This window comes from Corapipo altera, unplaced genomic scaffold, assembly GCF_003945725.1.
Source record: "Corapipo altera isolate COAL_440 unplaced genomic scaffold, ASM394572v1 104, whole genome shotgun sequence".
Classification (NCBI taxonomy): Eukaryota; Metazoa; Chordata; class Aves; order Passeriformes; family Pipridae; genus Corapipo; species Corapipo altera.
The window spans coordinates 4,335,645-4,343,818 of NW_020884920.1; the positions used below are offsets into that span (position 1 = coordinate 4,335,645).

The 8,174-nt window shown below is 44.4% G+C and overlaps 1 protein-coding gene across 2 annotated transcripts in view; it reads right to left on the reverse strand.

Annotated features, from left to right (window-relative positions):
* KPNA7 (karyopherin subunit alpha 7) overlaps nt 1–8,173 on the reverse strand; it is a 47,669-nt gene extending 39,496 nt beyond the window's left edge. The window contains exons 1-2 of one of the 2 annotated variants that reach the window (XM_027656493.1): nt 7,778–8,173; nt 3,598–3,659 (exon numbers count right to left, since the gene is read on the reverse strand). The gene's annotated coding sequence lies outside the window, so the exon portion shown is untranslated. The remainder of the gene's footprint in view (nt 1–3,597; nt 3,660–7,777) is intronic. The other variant, XM_027656495.1, reaches the window with a different exon arrangement.
* Between the last annotated feature and the right edge of the window lies 1 nt (nt 8,174).

The window sequence follows — 8,174 nt, forward strand, 5'->3', positions numbered from 1 at the left end:
ACAACAGTGAGCTTGTCATGACCTGAATAAACTACAACAGCACGTCCAGGTAAACTGGAGAGGGTGGAAACAGGTCCTGGATGGAAAAGCACACCAGCTCTGTTTTATACTTAAGCAGCAAAGCAGTAGATTATGTACTCTTGTTTAGACAGACATCATGAACACACTGAGAATTTATATTTGAAAGCCCTGGTTCTCCCACTCACACCAATTTCAATCTGCACTAGTTCCAAGAAACCTTATACAAGAGAAGCATTATTATCAGCTTTTGATAAACTACAAATGTAAGGAACTCTTTATATGTAATTAAACCAAAAAAGTTTGGGTCAAGAGAAGTTGTGATTGCTGTTTGAACAGGATAGCCAAGGAACAGACTAGAAACAAACAGATATAAAACTAAGGAGCTTCCTTCAGCTCTTCATTGCTAAAATAAAATGAAGTAAATTAGTAAAAGGCTATCTCTTGTTGGAATAAATACAACTGCTGCCAAATATTCCATTTTAGTAACTTAAAGACTCACAACAAAGATTCCTTCTCTCTACACACATGTGTATATATATATACACACTCAAACCTAACTTGTCCTCAGTTACATCAGCCTCGATCAGGAGCAATTCTCTAAAAGTCAGTGTGGCTGCAAGGACAGGCAAACATGATACTGAGACCCAGAGCTGGGGGGTTTGGATTTTTCGTGGGGTTTGGATTTGAGTTTTGCTTTTTTTAAAAAGAATCTGGCATCACCTTAAAGAACAGCTTTGCAGAGAGACCTCCTACAACTTTCAGCTTCCTCTCCATTATTTACATTAATCTTTCATCTGCTCTCAGGACCTTTGGATCCAAAGGGATGGGGATGTTTGCCAGCATAAGAAGCTCCAGGAGCAGTAAGTGTTGCCTCTGCCCACCTCAGAGAGAGCTGGAAGAAGTGCAAACTGACCTGGAGGGCAGCAAGTACTCAGGAAAACTCTGGGAGCAGGCAGAGGTCATGGAGAAAGCCTGGTGAACTCAGTGTCCACACACAGAGAAAACACAACTATTTATGCAACAGCAACCTGAGAGCTCCTGTGTGTGTGGTTTAACATGAAATCTTAACTGTGGGTAAGCAGTGCAGGATTAGGCCAACAATGGATAAATATAACAGTGGTCTATAAAGCAGGTCTGATAACTCTATGGAAAATGAGTATCTTTAAAGATATTACACTGACAGCAGGATTTTTTAAAAAGCACCATCTTGGCCCAGCTTTGCTCCTAGCAAGGCTTATGAAAAGACTTTTAGCAGATTTGGTGGAAGAGTTAAGACACTGCTGAGGAAAAACCCACCATAAAACGGACAGAGTAAAATTCTGCCTCCATTGAAACTCGAGTTTTATTAGTTGTTTCCATGGTGCTCAGATTTCTTCCAGAGTCTGTAGCCCACAGTGAGATCCCTTTCAGTGAAATTTTCAGCCTCCTTGCATTACAGATTGCAGCATGAAATAACATACCTGCCACTTCATTTTGTGCACAGATTTATGAAGCTACTTTAACGTTCACCATTACCCTCTGCAGCGCTTTTCCATAAAGACCACCCATGATAACATTTCCAAGGAGAGGAGTATAACTTCTGGAAAGGACTGATAAATCCAAGAAGCATTTCTCAGCTGCAATTATGGGACACTGGTTATAAAAACTGAGTCGTAAATGTGGCTTTTATTCCAAGAGGATAAAAAATACAACCAAGACATTCCCTTCCAATTGACCAACAATAAAAGGATACACTTTAAGCAGGTGAACTGCTATCTCCATACTAAATTGGGAGTTTAAAACTAATTTGTTATATAAAACCCACATAGCATTGAGCTTGTGCAGCATTCTGAAACACAATGGCACATTTACATGATGTTGTTCTGCTGAAGAGCAGCTTGTGTTACTAGAATGCAATTTTTCTATTAAAGCCTTTGTAGTTCTCCTTCCACAGAGTGGGGCTTTTTCATTATTATTATTATTTTTACAGCAGCAACAACAACAGCCCTCCAATGATTCATATCAGTAAACAGTAAGCACTAAATGAGCTGTTGGGCTCCTATTTTCCATGAGATAAAAAGACACATCCACATCGTAAAGTGTGGAGCAGAGACTATGTTTGTGGAGGATGCAATCAAATACAGCTTCAGTCGGGTCTAAAGCCAGCTGCTGCTACTGCAGCAGAGCTTTGAAATAAATAATATTGGTGTATAAACTCAAATCCACACAGAAATTCAGAAAAACAGACTCAGACTCAAGGTCTTCGTAAACAACAGGGTCTGTTTCTGCCTCAGAGGTGTATCATTATTTTAGCTCTCACTCAGCCTGTGAGTAAACACACAGGTCTTAATGCTCTATAAGGCAGATCCAGTGGGGATGAATCCCATTTGGCTTAACAGTGCACAGTTCTATAGAGGAAAAACAAACTGTACAGTAAACTGATGCACAAATCATCTCCTTGAGAGCTGAATGGAAGAGGGGAGCAGATGAGACATTCTGGGTCTCTAAGACTGTTTTCTGCCCTCTAAAATCAGTTTGTTTACTATTAAATGAAAGCTGGGGCCTGACCTTCAACACTGTACTAATGAGCACAAGGAAATATCATCAGTGAGCACTGAGCAGGTGATGAGAGAGCAAAGAAAGCTGTGGCTGATGCAAGTCACCTCCCCACCTTTCTGCCCTTTATGCTGGCAGCTGGAAACCTTAAGGTATATATTCCATTATTTCTCTCCAGTGCTGATTTGAAAGCACAGCGTTAATAACAGATGTCAGCACTCGCTTTTTGTGATCCTGAAAAGCAGGATGCACGTTAGTTCACTGACTGCAGCCCGGCAAAATTAATCCCCAAAAGAAGAAGTTCACTTTCACTCTGCCTCCCTGGTAATGTGCATCACAGATGGCACCCTGAGGAATTCCTCCATTTCCTCTCGATTTGTCCTTTCTTTCCCTTATTACACAACTCCACTCCTCACACCTCTCAGCCCTCCAACAAAGAGTAGGCTGGGTTCCCTCTCCAGCTAGTCAATGGCATTCAGAATTGGCACAGAGGGGAGAGAAGTTGCCAGCACTGAGCAGATTGCTCCTTTGGCACTGTGCTGACAACTGGCACTTCCGAAATATCACAGCGAGCTGGGGGTTTAATGCACAGCATCTCCTCCCAGGCTGAGGCTGAGCCTTCTGCCACCTTTGTGCTTTGTGTTACTGGGTGTTCAGACGATGTCTTCACCCTCCAGCTACACCTCAGCCACCTTCTTTCCACTGAAGGGCAGAAATAAAAGCCTGAAGTGTCATTAGAACCAAAACTATTGACTTAATAACATGTTATTAACTTAATAACACCTTTGACTAATCCAGTGGTAAAAAACAGGCATCCCACCACTTGGTTTATGGTCCAACCCAGAGCTGTCCAAATCAGCTGGGCTTATTCCCATTGATTTCAGTGAACTCTGGATCCATTCTTCAGAAAGGCAGCTTATGATACACAGAAAAATTAAGGATATGGCAAAATTCCCCAGAAGGTGACACACAGATTTCGAATCTACATATGCAGCTTTCCATGATCTGTATAAATAGCTGTGCTCTCAATCTGTTTCATACCTTCCTCACAGCCTTCCTGTGTGGCAAAAGATCTGTGTCAGGAGTGGGATCGTTACGTGCACCTGGAAAAAATTCAGAACAACTATTAAATTGCAATAAAAGACCTGCAAGTCAAGATGGAATGGGCTGAGCAGTTAACCCTGAAAGGAGGGGGAAAACCCCACCATTATGAAACTCCAGGGTAAGAAAAACATGTAAAAATATATTAGAAAGATTATTCCAACAGAGCAGCTGTGAAACCCTTTCCTGCACTTGGGCTTTCACATTCAGCACAAATACCTGAAAAGGAACATTTTCATTTCACAACAAACATGTCCCAATGGGAATGCAGTAATTCAACGAAATCCAGACTGGCAGAAAAGCCACTGGAGCACAAGGGAACTTCAGCACTTTTCACCCCGTGCAGAACTCATCCATCAGGATCTTTATGGTGCCTGAGCAGAGCAGTAACAAGCCACTGGTATCAGCAGCTGATCTACAGCCACAAAGGAGAATTTGCAAAGTGTACTGTCACCCGCAGCACGATTTGCCTGAGACATTACAGGGTGCTGCAACAGGAGGGGAGAGAGCCCAGAAGGAGCAAATTCAAACGAGCTGGGAGGCAGAAGCAGCTCCTGTGGCAGCACAGTAGGGTACAGGACATGAGACTTTGTTGGTTGTGGGAGAATTACTCCAGAACTGGGAGGGCTGATCGTAGTGAATGCCTCGAACCAGCCAGGGTTAACAATGCAATGTATATCTTTGCTGCCATAATCTACAAAAAAAAAAACCAAAAACAAACCCAAAAAGGTGATGGAACAGTGCTGCTGTTTCATTTCTAGTGAATGATTTTCTGTAGGAGCTGGAGTAAAACGCTGCTGTCATCCAAACACCCTGCTGTTGTTCACCAAGCCCTGCCTGGACAACTGGAACAAATGCATTTAGGCACAGAACCTCTGAAAAGCAGGATAATGGTGTGCAGATGCTGCCAGATGTCAGACACTTCCCACTCTGCTCTGAAGGTGGTCATTTAGAGCCTGAGCCTGGGGGTCTGCAGCCTGAGCATGCAGACTCCTACCTGCTTCACCACAAACCTCCTCTGGCAGCAGGGGAAAAGCAGTCAGGACCAAGCTTTGTCATTCCCTAGAAAGCCAGAATGCAAAAAGACTGCGCAGTAAAAGTTCTTTTAGAGAGATTAGAGACAGCAGGTTCAGATTAGATATTAGGAGGAAATTCTTCTCTGTGAGGGTGGTGAGGCCCTGGCACAGGTTACCCAGAGAAGCTGTGGCTGCCCCATCCCTGGAAGTGTCCAAGGCCAGGTTGGATGGGGCTTGGAGCAACCTGGGCTAGTGGAAGGTGTCCCTGCCCAGGGCAGGGGGTGGAATGAGATGAGCTTTAAGGTCCCTTCCAAGCCAAATCACTCTGTGATTCTATGAGAAGTTTGGCAACACTGCAGACAGTGGAAGCCTGTTTCTCATTTTCTATTATGACCATTGGATACATCCCATATAAAGTTAGAGTTGGCAAGAGGAACACAGTATTAAGTAGCAAAAAGGACATTTAGATACACAGTCATTCCCTGCTTAAACCCCCCAGATTTGCAGTCATTTAAATCATCAGTAACTTTATCTGATCTTGAGGCAATGTTCTTGATAATTCAAGAATATTAGTGATGAAAACCAACTCTGACAAATTACTGTGATCTACATGGCAGTTCTAGAGAGGCAGGGAACATGGAGAAAAATTACATTTGTTGCCTCTTCCATTGAAAGATTAGCATGATATGACACTGTGCTAAGAACTGCTGTATTTTCACACACTGGGGCTAACAAGGCACATCTAGAATCCCCCTCAAAGCAAGACTTTTCATCAGCAATTACCTTTATGTGTATCTGACAGCCTGCTTTCCAAAAGATCTCTTTTTGACTAGCTGTTACTCTTTTGCTGCACGAGGGTGTCCCAGGTCAAATCTTTTTCATACACACCTTAAGGTCAGATTGCATCTAAATCACTTTCACTAAGACCAGCACAGCCTTGCTTCTGAGGCTTTAATCTCAAAAACATCAACATCCTTCCTGGATTAAGCACAGCGTAATTGAATCAGCTCTAGAGCAGGAGCAATGGTGGAAAGTTCTTTGGAAGGGCTTGACTGGAGACAGGGTCTTAGCTTTTAATGCTTCGAAGCCCCGCAGAGTTCCTCGCTTAGATACCTTCCCTCCATCTGGTGAAAATCATTTTGTAAACATGTAAAACCGTACTTAAAGCGGAATTTTGTTCCTGTTACATAATTCTCCTCGGCCCAGTTGCGTGTCTCTAATCCGTGCAGCTGATCTGGTTTTATGGTTAAGCCAATAAGGGCTGCAATGATTACACATCTCACAGTCACAGGACCACAGGACAGACCCCTGCCTCGCCTCCCTCCTGAACGCAAGACCTCGTACTGCACTTCTGCCACTCTGACAAATATTTCAGATCCATTCTTAAAAACCTGTAGGAGCAGCCCTACATCCTGTCAAGTCAGTTTTTAACACAGGGCTCGACTACTTCAAAGGAATCACTGAGGATTTTTTTCCCCTGTAGCCCAGATCTGCCTTGCTGTTATCTCAGCTTATGACTTTTCACCCTACCCCTGTAGACATAAGAGGACAAATTGTTCCTTTCCTCAGAGCTGCACCCTTTTATCTGTTTGAAGACTACACACATCTTCCCTCAGCCCTCTGTCCTCTCAACAGGCTCAGCAGAAGTCATGTGTTCAAAGACTCTGATCATTACTGACACCTTTTTCTCCAAATTATCCCTGTTTCTCTGGTGCACAGCCCAGGACTGGCCATGCTCTTCCAACACAGCTCAGCAGAGCAGGATTCCTGTGTTTATTACTTGTATTTTCTTACCTAAATGGACCTGCACGGTGTTTGCCCCTTCTGCAACAAGATATTTTGGATTCCTATTCAGCTTTTGCCCCATGGTCCCTCCATCCTTTCCTGCAGCACAGCCAGCTGCCCTATTCCCCGTCGGGCACCTCTGAAGTTGGTGGTGTTGAAATGCACCTGCTGCTGAACCACATCCTATTTTTTCCACAGAGCTCCTATTCTGAATACTAGTTCTACCACTGTGTTTATTCTGAACTTGATCTCATCTTCAAATGCAGTAATTGCATTATTTCATCACAGATGACTAACGTACAGGTACAAGCACTGATATCAAGTACTTTTTCCCTCAACCTGTTTTGCAACTCCTTCAGAGGGGTATCATCTAGACTTGTTCCCCAGTTTATTATTAGAATATCTTGCAAGCCAGTGTCAGAAGCTCTGCTAAAAATCAAGATATATGACATACACTGCTTTGCCCTTATCTGCAATCCTTGTTATGCTGCCAGAAGAGGAAATTAGATTGGCTCAATTCATTCACGACAAAGCCATACTGGCCAGAATTCACCTCCTTTTTTGCCTTCGAGATGCTTATAGGTTGTTTATTTTCTCTCAAACTCAAAATTAAACTCACTACTCTATTGCTTCTCAGTATATCTGGGAGTCACTTATCTCTCCCCATTCCCCCAGACTTTTTTGTTTGTTGTTGCTGTATTTGAGCTCACAAAATATCACAGGCGATGGAGTTTGAAGGAGCCAAAAAACGAGACCCCAAAGAGGAGGCAGCTCCTCAAGGGGATTAAGAGCAGGGGAAAGCATTGCTAATGAAATTCTTTTGATATTCCAGCACTGAACCACAGAATCATGGAATGATTTGTGTTGGAAGGGACCTTAAGGATCGTCCAATACCAAGCCCCTGCCATGGGCAGGGACACCTTCCACTAGCCCAGGTTGCTCCAAGCCCCGTCCAACCTGATCTTGGACACTTCCAGGGATGGAGCAGCCACAGCTTCTCTGGGCAACCTGTGCCAGGGCCTCCCCACCCTCACAGGGAAGAATTTCTCCACAATATCCCATCTAACCCTGCCCTCTGTCAGTGTGAAGCCATCCCCCCTTGTCCTGTCACTCCAGGCCCTTGTCCCAAGTCCCTCTCCAGCTCTTGGAGCCCCTTTAGGCACTGGAAGGGGCTCCAAGGATCTCCCTGAAGCTTTCTCTTCTGGTGTGTACGTATTGCTGGCACCTCGGTATTTTGGGAGTCATCTACTGGAAACCATTAATAATCACGTCTTTTTTTTTTTTTTTCTCCTCAGAGAAACACCCTAGGGCAGACCTACCTTCCTGTATTTATTTCCCCTCCTCGTCCTCCAGGCTGATCACAGCAACAGACCTGACAGGAGGTTGTACTGAGGTGGGGGCCAGGCTCTTCTACCGTGCCTACAGGGACGACTGGAGGAAACGGCCTCAATCTGAGGCACGGGAGATTCACATACCATAAAAAATTTTTTTTTCCACAGTCCAAGTGGCCACACATCGGAACGGGCTGCCCGCGGTGGGCGGCGGGGCCATCACCCCTGCAGGTGTTTAGGAGGCGTGTGGATCCGGCGCTGGGCGACGACGCAGTTTATGGATCACAGCCGTGGTTAGCGCGCTGACGGTTGGACTGCACGATTTTAAAAAAGTCTCTCCCCACCCCGACAATTCCGCGATATTTTTTATGACTCGCCCCTCCCG